This window comes from Chiroxiphia lanceolata, chromosome 2 (genome assembly GCF_009829145.1).
Source record: "Chiroxiphia lanceolata isolate bChiLan1 chromosome 2, bChiLan1.pri, whole genome shotgun sequence".
Taxonomy (NCBI): Eukaryota; Metazoa; Chordata; class Aves; order Passeriformes; family Pipridae; genus Chiroxiphia; species Chiroxiphia lanceolata.
The window spans coordinates 96,895,748-96,917,174 of record NC_045638.1 but is presented as its reverse complement, the minus strand read 5'-3'; the positions used below and the strand labels follow the sequence as shown (position 1 = coordinate 96,917,174).

At 37.0% G+C, this 21,427-nt stretch overlaps 1 protein-coding gene across 11 annotated transcripts in view; it reads right to left on the bottom strand.

Annotated features, from left to right (window-relative positions):
* Positions 1-21,427, bottom strand: part of ZBTB20 (zinc finger and BTB domain containing 20) — a 477,688-nt gene that overhangs the window by 370,725 nt on the left and 85,536 nt on the right. For 10 of the 11 annotated variants that reach the window (XM_032678457.1, XM_032678452.1, XM_032678453.1 and 7 more), the window contains one exon: positions 19,305-19,364. The gene's annotated coding sequence lies outside the window, so the exon portion shown is untranslated. Of the gene's footprint in view, positions 1-19,117; positions 19,198-19,304; positions 19,365-21,427 lie in introns of those variants that run through there. The other variant, XM_032678456.1, reaches the window with a different exon arrangement.

Below are 21,427 nucleotides of genomic sequence, written 5' to 3'. Positions count from 1 at the left end.
TATTAGCCACGTTCCCACGTTGGTAATCAGGCAAATTCCTGTTAATTTCAGCCAGAATCTTGCCTGAATTGGAAGGAAGCAGGAACTGGTTAAGGCCATTAACCAGATGGTCATTGAGATCTGGCATTCTGATGTTATGATCAACTGCTAATCTGGTGTCTACCTGCTACTTACAAGCCTACTCACAAGAGCAGGCACAGGTCAAGCCTTGAGCAAGGGTCTTTTGCTGTTTGTTCAGAAATGTTACAATGCTGACACGCATGCTAAGGGCTTCTTTCTAAAATGAAACTGCTTAGATAGGTTTTACCTTCCCTTTTGGATTCAGCTTTCCACTTGGATGTGAGGCTGAAAAGGCTAAAGGGTTCTCTTGTACAGACGCCAACAAAAACAAAGGTAAACTTAGAATTTTCATTAACTGTAAATTACAAGAGCAAACAGAAATAAGGATTGATGTGAGCAACAGGGAATGCTAAAGCTTCACCAAATGTAATGTGTAATGCTTCAACCCAAACATATTTTGGGATGACTGCCAAGAAGATGGGTATAAATGTGGGAGGCTTAGTAGAGTACAGTTTGAGCTAAAATGTGTAAAGTTTTCACTTGCGCTAAGGAAACATTCGTAGCTAGGTAAAAACAAGGCCTTATGAAAAATCCAATTTTAACATCTAATCTAAATTTCCCTGGGCAAAGCAACTGCTCTCTTCCTAAACTGATCCTCAAGATAGCTGGCAGTAGCATATAATTACTTTGGATGGTATTGCCATGGGTTAGGCACTAGTTGAATATTGTAAAGTCTAAAGGTGTCTTATCCAGCATTATATGGTTTGATGTACTCATCTAAACCAGAATTGGAATTAGTCATTATGATGCTTTTGTTATTTGGTGGTCCAATGACTTCCGTACAACTACTAGACAGAAATGTTGCCCGTCTAACAATTTTTCTTGTGCTATCTTAGTTTACACTGTTATCTGTTAGTTCTTTTGATCCAGAATCTCCTTTTAGTGAAGTATACAGCATCCCTAATCATCAGTTTTCCTAGTGAAGAATAATTACAGTGTCCTACATGTTGTTGGTGCTGCAGGGGAGAGGGCATTAAATAACCCAAATAATCTCAATTTGCTGCTAAAAATCCCCCAGCAGAAAGAGGCCTACATGGTTGAGTTTTGGTTATCTACTATCAGAGCTGTGCTTCAACAGTAAAAGGCTCTTCCAGCTTGACTAGAAGACTAGTTCATGAACTAGGATTTAAGTTTACTTTCGATGAGATAAACAATGGATAATTCTAGTAAATGCAAGAGGCTGAAGAGTAAAAGGCTAAAAATTTTATAGAAATTTTCAACACAGGCTCATTTCTCAAAATTCTTTTCTAAAGGTACTTTCTTCTTGACTTGATAGACTAATTATTTCAGGGGAAAAAAATCATCGGTTAAGATTCTTACAATTTTTTCTGCATAGACTTTAGGAAGCAAACACAGGAATGAAGTTCTAAGAAGGCATCTCACTGGCTACCGCTTCAGCTTTATTCATGTGATTGGTTCCAAGATCTTGAGACAGTAACCCAAGTTACTTCATGTTTCTCTGGTTTAAGTGTAGGGTACCTCCTTCCCTCTCTGTGCCTGAGACGACACAGTACCTGCAGCTGACAGATACTTACAAGCTTTGGAGTCTCCTTCGCGCACCTCCAGTTCCACAGATGTGGAACCCAGAAATTCCTGTTGAAACACAGTACAGGAATCATACTGACAATACTCAATGCACCCCCATACTTGGCAAATAAAATGACCCTTTGGTAAAGAGATGGTGACAAGAGAAACTTATCCTATCTAAAAGAGAATTAAAATCTCAAAAGACACCTCCTATTCATTCCATTGTTCAACATGTAGATCTATTCATCAAGGAGGGCTGAAGGTGACAAGTAACCCTAGCAATATATGCACACAGTTCTACCTGCCACCAGAATTAATAATACAACCTCCACTGGTAGGGGAGACTGTGTTTTACCATTTGCTGGAGAATGTCTTCCTTAAGGCTAACACTGGCATGAGAATGGTGAGAACATTTAGGAAGGACTCTAATGTAAATGCAGCTCAGATCTGTTGCCAGCTACTCACAGGCAGGCAAAGACATTTTTTAGGTTATCCAAGAACAGAAAACACAGAGTGTGCAGTAGAGTTTAATGACAACAGTAATTCGAAAAACTCTCTTTAAACCCTAAGTAAGGATTCTAGACATTCTAGAACAGGCCAGGATTCAGTATTTTGGCAACGACCTTAGGGTGAAGTTACACTCTCTGTAAATTGAAACTTTCCTTCAAATTGCATAAGTGTGTGTACCTCAGCAAAGCTTTGAGGAGTCTGAAAGAAGAATGTATCCTTTTCTGCAGTCAATTCTGTAAAACAGGAAACTGGATTAACCACAGGCTTCACTGGTGCCAGCCAGACCACTAAGTGTGCCATCTTACTCTGTTTGTAAGATAAAAGCTATTGTAATTTTAAAAAAATATCAGTTATACACCTTGCCCCAGAAATACTATAACCTGACTTCAAATTTCTTACAAACTGTCTTCTTACACCCCTAAATAATACCAGAATAAGAAACATCAGATTACTTTCTAGGAGATATTTACAAAATTCTGGGATATTTCAAACAGACACAAGCTAATATTATTATCCTGAATAGGACTACAAGCTGCCCTCCATCCACAGCACCGTTCAGGCTGTCATTTTTGTAGTTAAGATTCATTTTGCAGCAAGACTTAACTGTTCTTTCAAGTGCACTGTACTGTTAGTTGTTGTCACAATTATTTATAACTAGGGACATCCATCTCCTACTAACCTTCTGTTCTGGTCCAATATACAGGAAACAGTATCTGAAGCATTGAAGTACATTTATAAGAATTTCAATTCAATATTTTTTAGCTACATTCTGCCCTCTGGTTTCGACTCTAATTCCAGGCAAGTCGAAGATGGTATTCAGTCTTCCTCTCTACTGTGGGATTTGTGTGTATGAAAATTTAATTTTGATAAAAGGTCAGGATAGAAAATGAAGATGTTCAGCTGAAGAAAAGTGTTTTTAAAGAGACTTGAAAACATGAGACCACTAGCTGTGTTTCTTTTTAAAGTGTATCATAAAGGTACTGTAGCATTCTTTAACACGGGGAAGCAGTGGAATAGTGCATGAAACGCTCAATGCCAAGAAATAATCTATCCTTAGTTTAGCCATGAATTATCTTACAACCTTGAGAAAATTACTTAACTGTTCTGTGTTTCAGTTTCCCCATCTATCGAATCTATCAAATGAGAACAATGATACTTTGTCAAACCACTCAAAGGTTCTTTAAAAAATGTATTATCATTTGGAAACTTGTATACTGTTATTTCCAAGAATATAGGAATCAATATTGATTTAAACATTTGCTGCAATATTTTAGTGTTTCTTTTAGGTACTTTATAGTATTCTCAAGTGTTTCTATGTTTAAGTGAATCAACTACAATTATGAGCATAGGGATTTGAAGATACTACATGCTTTAAGTTTAAACTTATAAACTGTTGGTTGAAACATAAATATTTTCAAGGACTTCAGTAGGAGATGGACTAAACTAAAAAGTCCTATACTTTTTCCTAAGACAGTCAATAGTCCTCCAGCTGAGGTAGCACCGGATTCTTTGAAAAACACAATAGTTAGCAAACTAAAAGAAAAAGAGATTAACATCATGTCCTGCCTCCTCAGTATTCTTTTCAGCACCTACATGATACAGATGCACACAGAAGATACACTCTTACTTTGAAGTGCAGGAAAATATATCCTGGTAAGACTGAGTGTCATTCAAAGCATCCTTTGAAACTTATTAAAAAACTGCATCTGAGTTTTGTATTTCTATAGATGTTTTAATGATTAGTTTATTTTCCTGTACTTTTGGAGCACAGAAGAGCAAATTCATTACATGTTTAAACTCAACAAACTTTGCAGGCTTTAGATATGCAAATACTTCTATTTCTGAAAGTTTATCCTGCTTAAAAATGTATTTGTAAGGTGTAATCCAAAAATGGCTGGACAAACATACTGTAGGTCAAATTCCAAGTCATAAATCAGTTGTTACAGTTTTTAGGGCAGGGATTTTAGTGCAGAAGCAAAGTGTTTCCTCAACTTCATATTACAAGAACGGATCACAGAATTTCCTACATTACAGATGAGACCAAACATGCAAACTGCAAGACCTTAAAGATTATATTCTCTGGACGTTGTTAACAATCAAAACCAAGATACCAGAACTGGAGATAGCTCACAAGTTTAGAGATAGCACTCATTAGAAACCAAATGCCAAAATATATTACTGAGGGAGAAAAAAGTTGGGGAGATTCTACAGCTACTTCATCTTTAATAAGTATTTCATTCACTAACTTTGTAATATGGATAATTTCTATCCATCAAGTTATTCAATCATATTTATAGCATCTAAAAATTTATAAGCATTACATTAGGTACAGCTACCTTATCTCCAAGTAAAACAAAAATACATACATATTTGAATACAAAGGCAGTAAACTGAATTTTCTTATTCCTACCAAGATTAATATACTTGAATGCAAATAGGAGGACAGCTAGATGAGAGTTACAACAGAGACAGGTGAAATTCCCCTCATTTTTATGTGTGATTACGAAAGCAACACCAGAAATATAGGCAAACATGAAAAAACAGGGTCATCCAAATTAAAATTATGTTAAAAAAAAAAGTATGGCCCCAAATCTATGGTAGACCTATGAGGAGAGACTGCCAGCTAGAAGAATGGGAGTGAGGTGGGATGCTCTCAGATATTTAAGAGCATAAAGTGTGGAATAGAGTGGAAGAGCAGGAATGTGCCCACACGGCTGTGTTAGAGCTCCAAATGTCTCCAGCTCAAGTGACTAATGTGAATGTGCAAAGAGACAACCACTTCAAGCAGAACTTTTTACTGATTAAGTCACTACCATAAATCTCAATATGTTCCCTGCCATATTGGCAGCCTGTCTCTTTTTTCCTTTTAACTGTGGGCCAGATCCTCAGCTGGTATAAGTTGGCATCGCATTTTGTTGCCTTCAGTGGAGCTAAGCCAATTGATGCCATCTGAGCATCTGATATTATATTTCTGTAACAGTGAAAAAATGATACAGTGGCATTAATTACTACATAGCCACGTCTCATAACCTCATGGCAGCGCTGGAAAGACTTCTCATTTATAGTCAGCAGTCAGCATACAGAGTGGAAGGGTCAATTGGTCATTCCAAGCTCAATTTGATGGCTGTAAAGTTACTAGTCATTCCAAACATAGAAGAAACCACTTTTCATTTTCCTATGTGATTTAAATACTTAAAATTTGTTAACTCACAGGCATGTAGTAGCTACATTATGTCCTTAAAGCACCACAATCTATTGCATCAAAAATGCAATGGATGTGACATGCAGAAGAACAGGCAACTGAGACAGACAAAAATTTGTTTAACTGAGAATCCCAAGTCCCACTGCCAACAGTAAATGCTAAGGGAAAGAGGGTAAGTCAACTTTCATCTGTAAGCACTCTGCTACAGACTAACAGCATATCAGAGATGCAGACACAGACATTCTTCAGTTTTGATATGCTAATAGAGAAAGTGGTCAGGGTTTTTCTGGTTCAGCAAAGGAAGAAATGGAGCACAGGACTAATTACAGACTGCACATTAGTTTGGACTATCTTTTACAATGACCTGACACTCATAGTTTATACTCTTGGCGTCAAAAGCCCATATGTTCCATTTCACTGCAGAAGGAAATAATCTTAACAGGAAATCATAACACCCAAATAAAATCCTTCTTCTCTGGTGAAATAACACTTCCTACTTTCTACCCAACACAAAAAAGTGTAGGTTGAGACTCCAAAGAACAAGGGTGGGCTCAAACACTTGGACATCCAGTAGAAGTAAAATAATCAATTGCATCAACATTGTAGATGCAGCAAAGTTTCATTAACTCACCTGGCTTTTTGAAGGTTATTGTCAGCGTATTTGAGGGAGGGGTAAATAGGGAGTTTTTCTGTGGAACTGAATCTATCTTGGCTTGCCTTAATTTGTATTCCCTGCCCTTCCCAGTATTTCCTCTCATCGATAATTATCTCCTCACCTCCTAAGTTATTTTGTTTTAAGCACTTCATACCCCCTGGACACTTAACACTGAGATCTTACTGAACATTAAACAAGCAGATTGCCATCTTTGTCTTTAAATGGGTGAAATAAAAGTACTACCCTATCAGACAAAACCATACTTATTCTTCACCTACTCATTAGAATTTGCATATTATAGCAGCATGCACATTCCTAACAAGCTTCCAAATGGGGGATTGGAAGTAAGTAGATTCATTCTACAAGTAAATGTAAAATAAATGGCCTTATGTTGGCTGAAGCACATCCCAAAATACAGATAGTTTGCTATGGATATAATGTAGCTACTTGATAACAAGCAAAGGCCAAAACATGGGAAGATAAACCCTGGCTTCACTGACTTCAGTGGGCATTTTGCTTGCAGAAGGACAGACCATGAAATTCAGGGCTTTAGCCACAAAAGTGCAAAGCTGCTGAGAAACAGGAAACAAAGAAAGAAGGAAAACAGAGAGGAGATATTACAGAAGACAACATATGGGGGAAGGATAAGAGCAAACAAGAAAAGGAAAGGGAATGAATAGGAAACAGGAGAAGCAAGAAAGTGCAAGTTTCAAAACACAATAGTATTTAACATTCCAAAAGACAAGTAACTGAATCTACTCATATCTATCAGGAAAATGCCAGGATGCTTCTGAAGTGTCCTCACAGCCATGCACATTTGCTATTAGGTTCTAGTATGAGGACACTGACAGAAGCTCTACTACTGTCATTCCAGAGAGCTTTCCACTAGGAACAACTTCAGATAGAGGAATTACAGACGTTCTCTTGGACCTGAGTGTATCTGAGTGTCACATGTAAGATCCACACTACAAAAAAGTTTGAAACCTATTACATATCCAGTAGAAAATGTAAGAGTATTTCAAACAGATACATTCTGCCTAACTTGAATTTAAACCAGTTGATTAAGAATATGACTTAAATTCACATGAAGAGTATCATCCATCTTTTAAAGCTTGTCCTCCCATTTTTATATTATACTTGGCAGAAATATGTCCATATTCAGTTATTTTGTCTCGAGTCAGTGATGGGATCCAGCTGTTCTGATATTGATGAAAATGAAAATTATAATCTTCAAATACTTCATTTAACTATTATTTAAGAAATATTATTGCTTAAATGAGACACTCCCTTCACAAAAGAATGCTCATGAAAATATTTGCCTTTTTTTTTTAAATGGATTTTTTCATGTCTAAATTTGATAACAATCTATAACTATGTTTAGTGATCCTTACCACAGGGGAAGAAAGTAAGTAGGGAATTTCTGCCTGACAGAAATACTTCAAGTAACAAAGCTCTTAATTTTGACTTCAGTGGAAATTTTGGCTCGGTATGAATTCACAGGATTTGGCCTATGCTTTGCAAAGATGACCGGGATTCAAGTTTATTATTACTTAGATAAAGGTTTTGCTAGAATCTCAAAAGCACCCTTAAAAGAATTGAAGGGAATGAGTTTGACAACGGGTCGAAGAGATCAATTATTATTGTGTCCAGTGAATATAAAGCATCCAGTGGACACCAGATGGATGGGCAGTAGATGGGAATTAATACAGTTTGGTTTTAGAATGCTAACATACAAAGTAGAATAATTTCTTTCTTCCCCAAAAGCATGGTTAGAGTTTATATTCCAATTTCTTATGTAATGGAGCTTTCCTAATATTTATTATTTATCAAAAATAATAAATTTTCAATGTTTCCTTAGGAAGCTGATATATACCCAATTTCAATTTCTATTCAGAAAAAGCATGCAGCTGCTACTAACAGGCCAAATGCTGAAATGCTTGCCTGGGATTTAGGCTGTCCACTGTTACAGATGCAATGTGACTAAGACTCCCCATGACATTTAGCTAGTAAGCCTGGAGAAGTCTGGACAGGCACCTTGATAATAAACAGAAATATAAAGGCTATGCAGCCTCATAACTTCCATGTCTCAAGTCTGTTTCTCTGTTTCCTATACATTGACTCTTCTTTCTTCCCTTTGAAAAAATGTGGAAGGGAACCAGGAAAAAAAGCTACAAGCCCATAACAGAACGTGTCTAAATCTCCCTGAAGGAGGAGACAATAAAAATAGCTCGTCAAAGTAAATCCCAGGTGAAAGCTCCTTGCTGCAGTTCTGTAGTCCTAAACAAGAGAAGGGATGCAAATATTTTTTCATGCTGGAACAACCTAGCCCCTAAATTTGTATTTACTTCATTAAATTGTTCTTACTTTAACCTGTGATTTTGCTAGCTAGTAATAATTTTGGACTGTTGCCCAGAGGACATCTCTTTTCTTTGCTTACTGTCTGTTTTGACATGTATGTCACTGCAGAATTTAGCCATGTAAATCTTGAAAGTAACTTGAGCTCTGAAACAATTTTGAAATATTCCTTTCAAATCCTATGCTGTCAAAACTCAGTGAAACTTTGAAAGGTATATGAATATAGCATCTATAAACACTGCAGCTGGCTACACAAAAAGCTGAAAAGAATAAGGGTTACCAGAGCAGGAAAACACTGTTAGTTACTAAGCATTGTTTCTTGAAGCATAATACTCATACCTAGGAACTACACATTCCTACCTGTAGATCACATCAGTATTACAGGGGTAAATGTCTCTAGAAGAAAAGAGAAATCAAAAAGAAATGAAAAAAAACCCACACCAAACAATCAAGGTACTCACTAGGTAGCATCTATCTGAAGATATTCAACCAACAACTTCACTTTTCCCACTCCTCCTTTCAGCAAAATGCAATACTAGGACCATTACAAAATATTAAATTCCCTCTCTGGAGTGCCCACTGTTGGAAGTTCATAAAAAGTTAAAGGATAATACTTAGCAGAAGCCAATAATAATTTTGTGTTAAAATATCCACATAATAAGAATACCACTGTGATGCTAAATTTCCACCTTGCACATTAAATACTAGTGTACTCAAGCTTCCCCTATGCTTGTGGCTTGGGCAATGCTCTGCTCAGGAAGTTCAGGATAAATCTGTCCTCAGATTATTCTGGTGTGAGCTAGCCCAGCGGAAGAGACTTTTATTCTGATGTGGCTCAACCAAAAAAGTACTCTGGACAGATATTCAAGGAAAATAGAAAATACCGCCCAAACAGCAATCATATCATCATCATGTATTAAAATTTAAAGTACTTACAGGATTAAGCAGTAACAGCACTGACACGGTAACACACAGTATGGCCTCACCCTGCAAACGTCTCTCATCTGAATAATCCTAAGTGTGTGCAGTCCCTATTAAGTGCAGAAAACTATGAAACTTGGGAGGAAACAGATCAAAAAGCTGAAGCACAGAGCAGCGACGTGACTCACTTAAAATTCTACAGAAAAGAAACAGAAATTCATAAATTAAACTGTTTCTGACTTTTGATCTTGTCTGCGGGACACCAGATCTATCCCATGAGAATAAGTATAACAAAGCAAAAGCAACCCCTCCCTTGACATTTTATTATATTTCTATAATTGTCTCAATATACCAGATCAATTGCATTTGAAAAGGCAGCTATTAAAACATAACTAGACCATCTTTGGAGCCTTTGTTTGTCAATTGCATCAAACAACAAATCTTCTGCAGAACAGAAATCAGACTGTATTTTTACAATAATTGCAAGTCATTTCTAGGAGAAAAAGGTAGCAACAATACCCAAGGAAATAAAATAACACACTTTTGTGCTTTCCCATCAAACCCGATAGTGGTATGGGTTTAAATCAGTCAGAGGCAGCTACGCATGAGAGACTGCACTCTGCAGGCTCTATCAGTCAGAAGTCAAGCATACACGTCCATGATTTATCATACTTTTCATGGTAATTAGCTAGAGTGCCATTTTGCTTCCAGTAGCATCATTCAACTTTCTTTTTTTAATTTGGTCTTTTTTTTCTGCAAATGAATTTACATATTTCTCAATCTCTCATCCCCTACTATGTTTTATTTATGAATATAGGCCTTTCCTGATGGTAACTTTAATGTGAAGAAGGTAGTAATTAGTGTACCTATCTGCTAAGTTAATCCCTTTCCCACAATGTCTGCAGAGAAGTTTAAGGTAAGTAACAGTTTACAGTCAATATTAGGTTTAATTATGCTTAATGAGGGTAACTATCTCTGTTTACTAACTGCACCTAGGTGTGTAGCTCCTATATGAGTTTTTCTCCCAGCCTCATTCCACACTGTTAATAGTGCCACTGTGCAGGGTACGTGTGGTGCTTTAATCCATAAAACTGCTCCAGGAGAGCCAAGCAAGTGAGGCACCTGTTTCAGTACAGGTTCAGAGGGAGCAGAATGGCCTTAAAACACTGACAGCTTTGTGTAAGGAGAAAGTTTTACTGTCTCATATTTTGGTGTATGCAGTGCGCTAGCAAAAAGAGGACAAAACCCAAAAAACCCACAGACATTCCCCAAGCCCCTCCTCTGAAAAAATAAAATAGAATAAAATAAAATAGAGCATTTTTTCCTAGTTTTCAGGGATCATCCACATAAATATTTCCTGTAGGAGTTACTATGTTCTTTTAGCTCATCGAAAGCTGTGTTAACAATTAATACCCTGAATTTACACAGACAAATGAAGACTTCTTGTCCTACTCGTATTTTATGAGCAGCAATCTTCCACAACTAAAAGGATTCTAGAGGCAACTGAAGATGACACCAATGTTGTCTTAGAATTCTACACTAGTAAAAGGTCAAAAGCAAAGCCTCAGACAGAAACCCAGTTCTACTTCAACTGCTCTGATTTTAGCATCTCGGTAATGTTGTTACTTCAATTGGCTTCTTCCTAATAGGAAGATCTAGATTTGAGTTTACTCCATTACTTTTTGCTCTAACATCTTCTTTTGTAATTTCATGTATTATTCCCTTAAGAAATGCATGCAATGGGAATTTTTTTTAATACATATTTATAACTACCTATGAAAAAGGTACCTTCTTAAATCTTTGATTCCCTAGGACACATGGATGTAGGGGGTTTTATGTGTGTGCATGAGGGACTAAGTTTGCAAGAGAAGTGCTGAAAAACAAAGCTGTTTGATTTCTAGTAAGAAATGGAAGTTGAACACTCAGAGAAATTGTTCTGTAAACGGAGAGGTTAGTTCATTTGATTTTTCTAAGGCAGTAAGAAGCGAGTTCTACATTTCATTCATATCACAGAAATGTGACATTTCCTCAGAAAAAACTTAGGGGTTTTCTTTCTTTTTTTTTTTTTTTTTTTGCCCTAGTGAGCACTCTGCATGAGTCCACATGTTCCCTCCTTATCTTTGTCACTGGCAAGATTTCAAGAAAAAAATCTCTGGTTAAAAAATTGTTCAAAAAAGCAGGAAAAACTTCTGCTAAATCATGCTTTTTGTTTTTTAGAAACCACCAATTTTACAATTACTTGACTGTCAAACAAGCAGTTACTAAAGTAAGATCTTATTTAAAGGCTAAACTCTCTAATTCTGCAAGCTATATCCAGATCAACATGCTTTGACTACACAGGTTTCAAAATCTAAGCTCAAGACTTTTATGTATTATTCCTACAATGTGCCAAACTAACTCGAACATATTACTGGATGTTAGGGAAAAGGTTTCTAAAAGAGAAGTGAGATTTCGTAACTGATGTCTTTCCCTCTCAATGTCATGTTCCAAAAAATGTGATCTCAACATGTAAACACAAGTTTAACTACTATGTAAAACTGCCAATAGCTACATAACAAGAAAGAAAAGATACCTGTTTTCAAAGTGACAATATATTCTTTCTTTTGCCATTTAAGAAATCAATACTCAGATAAACATGGACTTATTTCTGAGATAGAAATTATTTACAGGCACATACATTCTTCAGAGAATTGGTGAAGGTTTTGTATCCAAGAAGGGAGTAGCAGAGGTCACGTTACTTCTTCAGTACAAAGTCCAGCATCTAGGTTAATTTAATGACTTAAAATAATACAGGATGACTCTCAGAATCTGGAAAATTTAAACAGCTCATGATTTCAAGGATAGATTATGGAAAATCTAACTGGAGAACGAAAAGAGCACTTAATACAACTGGTCAACACCAGGAGAGGGCATATTCAAATTACTTCTGCCCTGATGCTGCCTTTCAGTTAATAAACAAGCAAAAACAAAGCTTGGGTAACTGAACATTAATCTATTTTACTAAAGCACAGTCCTCAAGTTAGAGACAACAGGATTATCTACAGGGCACTGATGTTCAGTGTACATACACGAGTAACTGTCTCCTCAAAAGTCCACATGCAGATCTCCCTAAGAGATAGATAGATGTAGGCATTACTACAAAAATCTCTGCAGCTCCCCCCCCCAGACAACTGGTTGGAAAAAAGTTCCACACTTTTCTGAAGAGCCTAGGAAGAAGGTGGGCTTGCTTATTTGGATCAGTCTGGATAATAACCAGTTTTTTCACATTGCAGTGTTGCCTCCACACATCTCTCTGCTCAGATTCACCAATTACAATGAAGAACAGTGGGAGGATGAAGATTTTTTAAACTAATTGCAAAAATAACTAAAGAAAAGCTATTTCTCAAACATAAAGATTTTGAACACGTAAAAATATTATTTTTCAGTCACCCTTAAATGAACTGAATCTCTGCTGCAGTATAACATCTTGGCAAAGAGAAAGACACTCTCCCTTGATGACCTCTGAAGTAATGATAAGAGTCTTCAGTCTTGGTGGAGGAGATCACCTGAGAGACATTGTCTGGTGGCCTCCAAAATCTCAAGGTGTCTTTATTATACTGAATTATTATATTGAAATAGTGTGTCTCATGTTTATAGCCCAGTCAAGTAGTTGGAATTGGAACACTGTGTTTTAGCCACATACCAATAAAACTGTTACAAGAAACACGTAGAACATGTAGACACAGATATTGAGATCTTGGGGCAATCTCATCTCATAAAAAACCCCAAACATTTAAATGTGCCAATAAACATTATTGTACAGATATTTTAATTCAGAGGATGGAAAAAGTCTAAGATCAAAGTTCTGCAAATGACCACAATTCAGATTAATAAAAACTTATGTAATTTAAATGCTCTATGAGTGACTAAGTAGCAACATTTCTTGCTTCATTTTCTTCTTCAGTATTGATTTCTTGCCAGAAAATATACATGTTTTCAGCTGCTTGTCTCTTAGAAGAGTCTCTGCCTACTTTCATGAATTCTCTCTGCCATCCTTAAGATATGCCTTCGGAAGGCATAGAGACTTGTATAATCCCCCAAGTCCTATTAATATCAGTAAGAATGATACAAGTTTTATTCAAAAGAACCAAAGAGAATGACTAAAATGGCCTCAAAGCTGCTTTTCAGAGTCAAAATGGTCTGCCTCATCTACTTGGCATTAAAATGTGCTGCTGCCACATAAGTGGTCCAGCTCCCACTGCTGCTGACTTCTTGCTGTCTCTCATTTTGTTGTCTGCTGTTATATTTGCTGGTACAGAAGAAATAGGGGGTTGGTCTTTTAATGTCCTACACTGCTGATAACACCAAGTTATGCAGTAACTCTACTCTGCTAATCATAGTATTGCATAACTTGGTTTTGAACTGGAAGGTTTACAAAATGAATGAGGCAGCAAAAGGTATTCAGCGGCATCTCCACCATGTCCCCATACAAATGTCTGATTCAGCTCTAACAGGAAAACAGACATCCATCTATACAAAGAGGGGACAGGGAGAGAAAGAGGGAGATACTGAGACAGAGAGGAAGAGAAAAGAAGAGAAATAAAGAGAAAGAAAGAAGGAGAGAGGGAGGGAGAGAGAGAAGGGCAAAAGTATTTCACAGTACTACTCAGTGAAAAGTATATATATTGAACTTTGCAGGACACAATAATGTTTGAAGTTAAACTCTTGTACCACCAGAAAAAGGATTTAACCCTCCCTTTTAAAATTAGTTCCTTGTCAACCCAAGTTCTACTTTTATGGACAACCAAGTGCCTACTGGGTTTTAAAAAGGCAACAGAATAGAAATCTGACCGGAAGCAGCAAAAGAATTCACTGTCCTGAGCTACCCACTGAACAAAATTAACTTCCTCAAAACAAACACCAGAGGCATTAAAGATCAGTACTTTAATCTCTCTGGACACCTGAATTTGACACCTGGACAACAGAATTGCTATTTATTATTTCCAAAGACAGTAAACTGACTCACTGGCATAAAAGAAAGAATTTAAAACCAAATCATGTTCCATATGGCAAAAGTGCCAAGTGTCACCTGTGCCATATCCTCCAGATAATCTGCAGTTCAGATGAAGAAGAAAATGAGAATGACTGAAAGGAACTGACCTTGGCATACATTTAAGAAAAACCATTGTAGTTTCATACCTTCTGAATCTCAAAAGACTTCCCTGACATTTACTCTTCACCCATACCTTTTCCCTCCCAGAGAACAGGGACACTGTCTTTTTCATAGGGGAAGTATCAGGTCATGGCCCATGGCAGATCAACATGAATCACTGACCACATGATTCAAACATGTGCTCTGAGAAAGCAAATTTTAGCATCGTGAAATTCCACTTTTCAAGTGCTGAATGCAGAAACCTGTTGTGCCAGTGAGTTGGTTAGAGAGGAAAATCCTTTCACATTCACTTTCAAAAATGGTAAAGGAGGGAGGGTAAAACATTAGCCCTCCAACTTTTGCTTTTTAAATAGAAAAACCAGGCACACTGGCCTTGCATTGTTAGCTTTACTGGAGTATGTGCTGAACAACATAACACATATGCATGAAGATAAACATTAATACGCATGCACAATGCTGAACTTTGTGTTGGCAGCCAGACTGCAGTAACCCATGTCCCCTGGGCAGAAATCAGCTATGAAAGAACAGGAAAGAGTCAGTGTAATGGTTAACTAGCCCAGTGGGATATTATTCAAGACAAGTGGAGCAGCAGTACTGCAGGCTGTGATGCTGGTCACCTCTCCCTCTGGAATACTGATGGATGCCTGGAATCGAATTCAGAACTGTAAAAAACAGCAAATATGGTGTCAACATAAGAAAAAAGTTGAATTTCCCCTCCTGGAGTTTGCATATAAGGAAGACTTCTGCAGGTGCTCAGATTTCCTGTGAAGCTTGATGTTGAAAGAATATGACAGATTCCAATTTATCAAATATGAATGCATAGGTTTTGGTAAGATTAATAAGGTGATTGGTATCACATCTAGGCAATTATTCCCTATACAGCAGCAAGCAATCAACTCTTATAGCAACTGGGAAGTATCAGTGTTGATAACTGCAACCATGGCATCAGGACTGCAACAGATGGTTAAAGGGCATCCATTTAGGTGACAGATTAAACCATGAGTCCTTCACCTATAGCCAAGCAGGGAAAAACCAAAGTCATCATGGCTGATTCCCCTCCTTTGGTGCTTTTACCCTGCAATCTCCCGCAACGTCCAGAAATTCTTTCAAAATACTTTCAAATCTTTCAAATTCCTTTACAGCAGAGCATTAAAATGAACATACCACAACACCTGCTATATTTCTTTCAGTGCTACCTCAGTCAGCTTTTGCACAGGGGCAATACACTACTACCCGGACTTCCGCTTGAAAAGACAAATTCCATCTGTTTTTTTTCTAGCTTTCAATGATTTAATTTCATCAGCCATTGCAGAAATGACAATCAAAAATTCAACTTTATTTTTTATTTTCCAACAAAAGCATTTGCTTCTTACTTAAGAAGACCTTGAAACAAACTATTTAGCAAAAACAAACCAAAAAAAAAGCAAATTTTTTCTTTCAATAAACCCACTTTCCCTCTGAAAGGGTTTGCTCTGTGTGTAGATTATTCATTTACTTTAATTATTTTGAAGTGCCTCTGTTTGAGTGGGTAGGAGTTAAGTATCCACAACACCAAAGTAGGTCCTAGAATTAGTTGCTGTAAACAAAATGTTCTGCAGTGGCCTAAATCTGCACAAGCAGTAAGCCCTGAGTATTTTGGAAGTCTTTTTCCAGGAAGAGTACTTCGGGGGACCCTGAAAGCTATAGGACTCAGGTCCCTGATAATGTATTATGGGACTTACATTGTGTCTTTCCAATCAGGAACACACAGAAATCCTTTTCCTCACTCTGCAGGAAAACAAAAATGTTACTCTTATTTAAATGTGGATAACAAAATCCAACCTGGAAGAGGCTGTAACTATCTAAAGCATCTGACCAGAAATTTTAATCTGTCATAGAGGAGGATTTGTTAGGACAGAGTGGCCAAGTAAAATAAGAGAAGGCAGAGAGACAGAACAACATACACAAGCAGGCATGTAATCAAAAACTCTCTAATGTAATCATAACCTCTCTAATCACAGCTCTCTCTCTCACACACACACACACTGCACAGATACAGGAGTACTTAAGTTGCTACCCTTTGTTGAATGTTTCCAGTCCAGATAGCTTTCTGGTTAATTAGGTACACACACTAAAAACAACAAGAAGAAGAAAACAAGCCAAAAAAGCCCTAGGAAAACTTAAGATAGAAGCGTTTGGACATAGTTGTGAGCACTCATCCACAGAGAGAAGAGGAGGAACTGAATCTGGGGAAAATACACAAGATTATCACTTTATAGGCAGTGGGCACTGAGTGGAACAAGGATTCCAAAAATAAACACATCTAACATTTAAATCTCAAGCTGCATTTTCAGTGACACCCTTTCTGTCATGACTGTATGTACATTCAAAACCAAAATCCCAGCAGCTAAACATCCATAGCTTTGAGGAATTTCAGTTTTCAATCTCGTGGAAAAGCTATCATCAAAATGTTCCACTGTATCCACGGACTACTACTATCACATTCTGATTTAAGGACACAAATGCAATAAAACTAAAAACAAAGATAGAGAAAGCAACTGAAATGAAGAGTTTGTGCTACCCATTCCTTTACAGATATGGAAGATGTGATGTAGGCATCTGGAAAACTAAAGGATATCTTCTCTGATACACCTCATTTCATAAGTCTCCCCACTTTCAAACTGCATTCCTGTGCTTTGCACATACTTCCATATACATTTATAGCTCCTCTGCACCGTTGCCCATAGTTACACCCAGTATTTACAGGTGAGCCTGCAACCCCGTTCCTCCATGGAGGTAAAACAAGAGAAGAAGGAAAACAGTATGAAGGAAAGTAGGAAACAATTCTGCACTTACTCATCTATAGTTGGTAGCTATATCTTAGGAATAGTTGCTTTAAAATACAAGTTGTTGTTGAGGTTTGATTTAAAAATCTCTGTCAGTTTTGACATTCGGGTGAAGGTATTGCTGCTGGGTCCAGAATAATTTGCATATCTTATCACCAAATAAAATGTCTGAGGTGTGCACCAATCTGATGAAATTATAAACAAGAGTCCACACAAGTACACTTGCCTTCCTGTTTGATTTCCATCCTGTTCACTCCTCTATAATAAATTATATGATCATCTCGTTCTAGCTAGATGTTTAACTGTCCATGTAAAAAGGAAAATGATAGCAGCTTATTCTTTCCCACACTTTACAGCTGAGAACCTGACAAAAATGTGAATTTTGGGAACAAGCAGAAAGCTTATTTTGTTACAATCCACCAACTCTTTAACTGCCACAAAATTAGTGGAAAATTTCATGTAATTATGTATTTTTAAAAACAATTTCCCACCCTGAAAGTAAATAAATAAATGCAACTACACCTCTCTTACAACAAATATACATGCTTAACTTTATGTCCTGCAATTAATCTCATGTACTTCAACAGGATTACTCATAATGCTGAAAGAGAAATACATGTGTAAATCCTTACAGAATCATGGTCTGAATTGCCAACAAAGTTATACTGCACAATTAAATGCCTAGGTTTAAAATGGCTCTACAGAAGGTCAGAAAAAAAACCCTTTAGGCATAATAAGTAACAAAATCTACTCCAGGGAGTGACTATGAGGAAAAACAGCATTGAGGGTGTCACCCTTCCTTGGGAAATTCACCTGCCACCAAATCCTTTCATTAATTCACCTTCTTCCTCTACCAGTTAACACCTTAACTTACCACTCCTTTCTCACCCATCAAATACCATTGTCCCTTTCCACATTTCCTCTGCTACTGTGTGAGGAAGGGGACAGGAGATGCATCTTACCCATTCTTTTGCCCAGTGAAGCAGGATGAGAGCACAGTCTACTACATTAACTAGCATAGTAATAAGGAGTTCATGTGCTAATTAACAGACCTGGGTGCACAACTTCCTCCTTAGCCTGTTGCTGTACTATTCACAAGCCAGTGTATCACTGAAAATTGACCTATGGACAATCCTTAACCTGTTATTGGAGTTCATTACAAGAAGCTGATGATCAAAATGTATACAAATTGGATACCTAAACTGCCTAGCCCTGTCTCCTGATGAGTAGCTTTACCATCTGCTTTCTTCTGCAAATACACATGAATGGCATATTAGAAGTTTCTCTCTGTACATGATCAAGTTTTTGACTAAAATCCATGGCTTCCACAAACACTTCTGCTTGTAAATTAACTCAGTCAAAAATATTAACTAAAATACCAGGAAAACAAAGTCAATCCCTTAAAAGTTCAAATGACTATTTGTCACAAACATTTCACCTCTACTAATGAACTGCAAAAATGAATGATAGAAAATGCAAAACTGTATTATGTTTAGCAGTTAACATTTTAATAAGGAGGAGATTAGCAATTTTTAATACCTCCAGTGCTTTGTTATATACAGTAGCACAATAACTGAATATTTTAATTGCTAATTATTTAGACCTCATTCAGTTCTCACTCAGGCAAAACTCCCATTGAGGGACTCTTGCCTGAGAAAAGAGCTACAGGATTTGTTTTACTGTAATTTGAAAAAAACTTTATATATCATAAAAACTATCAAGTTATAGTGAGACAAAAATCATTAAATCCTTAGCAATATTAAATCCTACTGGAAGTCCCACTGACTCTTAACGCCGATGTTTTCATATTAAGTAAAACAGATAATTGCAGTTTACCAGTTGTAACTTACCTGTATAATTTATGCCCAGATATGCTGGTGGCTCTTAAAGAGGTCTAATAATGTTTTGATTCTTCTTACTTTATCCCTGCTTTTCTCCTGTGGGAAATCTCCATTCAAATGTGATAAGGAAACAGCATTTCCAAACAATTATGGTATCAACACCTTCAGAAACACAAAAATTAGCATTTGGTTTTACCTTTTGACTTCGGAGTCCAAAAGGGTTAAGAGCAGCTCTCAACACTTCTCTCTTGTGCTGCTGTAAAGAAAAGAAATGCTTATGTTTAGGGATTTGCACACAAAAAACCTTGAGTTTCCATAACAGTCAAATAGCTCATTGTTCAGTGGGGAAAGTGGGTGGAATGCTGTATATATATATAAACATACAGCTATTTGAGGGAAGACAAAACAAAGTCCTACACATTCACATGTAGTACACAGGTGACAAACCAATAAACTGTATCAGTATTTCAAATGTCATTTTAAACACATGCTTCAGAGAGAACAGTTATACAGCTGGACACCAAATTAATAGGGAGAGATTTCTAACACTCCAAGCTTAAAAAAACCAAAACAACCCTCATTTTTATCATTAAGTGTAGTTTCATTCCTCTTAGGGATGAGTGTCACAATCAAAGTTTTGCCACTTATGTTTGTCCTTCAAATGCACTTTGGAAAAAGTTACAGTTAAGTACTCTAACAAGTCAAGAGTCTGAAGAGTTTTTTTGGTTTGTTTTTATTTTTTTAAATGAGAAAATATGTATAAAGTCTTCACATCTTTCAACTATAAATGGCTTTAATTACTAAAATGTTCAGAAAATCTCTCCATAGGCAGCATTGGGGAAAAAAAAAAGAACTAAAAGCAGACTTAGTACCATAGACTGTTAATTACTGAAATGTTCAGAAGTTGCTGGCACACAGCAAAGGAAAGAGTAAGCATTTTGAAGACTGACAGTAAGACCTGGGCATTCACCTTCACCAGTACAGAATACAGTTTAGGAACCTGACTGGCATAGTTTCCAATTCCTGTTATAAGAGGTTCACTTAGATTACAGTGCTCAAATCCATTTCAGCCAGGCTTCTTGTTTCCTTGCAGAAGCAGTGAGATTCCTTTGTTGCCCTCAAGTGCTGACTTTCCACCTAAGAGCCTGTGTTCAAAGCTAATGCCAGCTGGAGTATGGCAGGACTAACTAAGACTACTGGTATTCTTTAATAATATAAAAAACCAATTTTTTCTCTGAAACAATATTTTAGATAAATTGTTAAAATAATTTAGAAATTAAAAATAATTTTTATTTTCTATATTTTGCTAGTGGGGAGGTTACATAGCTAGCCATAAAGACATTTTAACTACTGGGATTACTGTTAGGATTACCTATCAGAAATAAACTGATCTTTGGAGCACCCTTACTTATTTAGAAAGATCTCAAAAAAATGTAATACCAGTAGGCTTTCAGGCTTGGTGTTTCCAAGCTTGATTTCCTACCGTTCCTGGCTACTACAGAGATGCTTCTGTTTCTTTCTCTGAGACATGATCTCAATTTCTTTTCAGATCTTGTCCTTTTCCTCTTGTTTTCTAGGTGCCTTCTACCTCTGATAATTACAATCAAACAATGCCTCAGCTTCAGCATTCATGGAAATTTCCCCGTGGCAACCTCCCAGCCTATGTGTGTTGGTTCTGAGCATACTCAGCATAGTCTGTTCGGTAGCAGCTTCCACTGTTTTCAGGGAAGAAGGTTTATTTTGCTTGATCTAAGGCTGTCTATCATGTGCTTCAGCTTTCATAAGGCCTGCAGTTGTCTGAATAGAGACACACTGGACAGAAGCAAAACAGAAGACCTAAAATACGGAGTAATGAGGATAGGAGTTTGACCTTTAAATGCTGCTGGATGTATTGCACAAGGATACGTTTGATTTAAGTGATACTGTTATGTATGAAACTGCACTGTTCCCTTAATGTCCACCTCATCTAACAAGTGAACCACTCCATACTTGCTGGCACACTACATGGCTCTTATGAGTGAGCCCAGTAAAAAAAGGTGGCACTGGTGAACCTGGAAGAGCTGAAAAGCATGGAAAGAACATGGGAAAATCTGGTCACAGGGTGAACGAGAACATTTTCTGTTTGAAGACCCACTGATCAGTCAGACTTCCACTGGTGTTTAGACTCAAGCTCTGCAAAGGATTAAATCCAAGTCAAAAGTTTCAGTTGCTCTTCTCAGGCCTACTGTCGTTTGAAATTTTGTACAAGTACTCATGATGTACCCAGCTACCCTCTTGTCACTTGTGATTTTTGCCAGAAAGTGCTGTACAAGACTCTTT